The sequence below is a fragment of the Myotis davidii genome, unplaced genomic scaffold, assembly GCF_000327345.1.
Source record: "Myotis davidii unplaced genomic scaffold, ASM32734v1 scaffold648, whole genome shotgun sequence".
Classification (NCBI taxonomy): Eukaryota; Metazoa; Chordata; class Mammalia; order Chiroptera; family Vespertilionidae; genus Myotis; species Myotis davidii.
In genome coordinates, this window is record NW_006299603.1 from 369,810 (window position 1) to 372,438 (window position 2,629).

Here is a 2,629-nt window from a genome sequence, read left to right on the forward strand (position 1 = left end):
GAAAAGAAAATGTCACACAATGTCAGGAAGCACAAGATAAGTACAAAGAGACCCACACCAACACACAAGATAAAACATAAAGATAGAATCTTAAAGGCAGCAAGAGAGAAACATTTAGTTACTTACAACGAAGTTCCCATAAGGCTGTCAGCATATTTCTCAACAGAAACACTTCAGGTCAGAAGGGATTGGAATGAAGTAGTCAAAGCAATGAAAAGCAAAGCACTGCAACCAAGACTGTTCTATCCAGCAAAGCTATCATGTAACATTGAAGGTGAAATAGAAAACTTCCCAGACAAAATAAAGCTAAAGAAGTTAGTTACCACCAAATCAGCATTTTTAAGAAATGTCAAAGGGACTGCTTTAAGAAGAATAAGAGAGAGAGAACATAAAAAAATGACAATACATAAGTACTATCAATAATAACCTTAAATGTAAATGGATTAAATACTCTGATCAAAAGACATTGGGTAGCTAAATAGATAAGAAACATGACCTACATATATGCTGTCTACAAGAGACCTGCCTCAGAACAAAAGGTACACACAGGCTGAAAGTGAAGGGATGGAAAAAATATTCCATGGAAATGGAAAAAACTGCTGGGGTAGCAATAGTTGCATCTGACAAAACAGACTTCAAAACAAAGGCCATAACAAGAGACAAATAAGGTCACTACATAATAATAAAAGGAGAAATCCAACAAGAGTTATAACCCTTATACACACACAGATACACACACACATGCACACACACACATACACATATGCACACACATACACATGCACACACATATATGCACACACACATACATATAACCCTTACACACACGTGACCCTTATATACACACACACAACCCTTATACACACACACGTGCATGCACGCACACACACATATATAACCCTTATACACACACATACACATGCATGCACACACATAACCCTTATATACACACATGCACACACATGCTCGCACACACATGTGCACACGCACACACACACACACATACACGATATAGGAGCACCAAAATATACGAACAACTTTTGGCGAACTTTAAGGAAGAGATTGATAGCAATGCAGTCATAGTAGGGGACTTTAAAACCCTACTGTCATCAATGGATAGATTGTCCAGCCAAAAATCAGCACGGAAACAGTGACCGTAAATGACACAATCGATCAGATGATTTTGTTGATATTTCATTTAGTTGATGGATTTAGAACATTTCATCCCAAAGCAGAATATACATTCTTCTCCAGTGTACATGGAACATTCTCAAAGATAGACCACATGCTAGGACACAAAAGAAGTCTCAATAAATTTAAGAAGGTTTAAATCATATCAAGCATCTTCTCCAAACACAACAGCTTGAAATCAACCACGATAAAAAAAGCTTAAAAATATGCAAACACATGGAGGCTAAATAACATATTATTAAACAATGAATGGATTACCATTGAGATAAAAGGAGAAATAAAAAATTACCTGGAAACAACCAAAAATGAACATACAGCCACCCCAAATCTATGGGACACATTGAAAGCTGTCCAAAGAGGAACGTTCATAGCATTACAGGACTACCTCATGAAGCAAGAAAAACCTCTAGTAAACAATCTAACCCTACACCTAGTAGAACTGGAAAAAGAACAGCAGGGAAAACCTAGAGCAAGTAGAAGGAGGGAGTAATAAAACCAAAGCAGAAATAAATGGCATAGAAACTAAAAAGCCCAACCATATAAAAGATCAATGAAACTACAGGCCCCCATTATAAATATTGGAGTAGGTTATGGTTTTATTGATCTGATGACACAGAATGACTTCAAAGGCTTTTCAGGGGAGTACAAATACCTACAAGACATGAAGTGAACGTTTGTTCCACACAGGTTCCTCCTGCAAAACAAAAGTCAGAGATGTTTAGGACATTTTTTTTCTAAATATACCCAAATATTTTCATCTCATTTGAAAGGAATAAGTTCTCCATAACATGGGCTTAGACAAAAAGTAGTGAAAAGAATGTAAGTCGCGCCTGACTGGTTTGGCTCAGTGGATAGAGCGTCGGCCTGCGGACTGAAAGGTCCCAGGTTCGATTCTGGTCAAGGGCATATACCTTGGCTGCAGGCACATCCCCAGTGGGAGGTGTGCAGGAGGCAGCTGATTGATGTTTCTCTCTCATCGATATTTCGAACTCTCTATCTCTCTCCCTTCCTCTCTGTAAAAAAAAAAAAATCAATGAAATACGTTTAAAAAAAATTACAGTCTCTCTCATGTAAGAATCTAGGGATCATTTTTGTATTGTAATTTAATTTCTTGTAATTCATGTTCTTTTCATGTGTCTCTGACATTTTTTTTTTAAGTACCAGTGTTCTTAAATAGAAAGTAGAGTCCTTAAACAACTTCAATTAAGTGTGCAATATGTTTGGGGTTGTGGTTTTCAAAATATGTGTAATTAAGTTCTCCGTTAAAATGAACCCTGAATCAGCACGCCTGTGTTCGGGAACACGGAACATGCTACTGGAGAATAAATAAGGGGGAGCGTGGGGCCCGGAGGCTTTGGGGGTCGGATGATAAATATGAACGGGCTTCAGGCAATGAGACAGCCGGCAGCCTGCGCCCTGGGCCCTGCGCTCCTGGGAG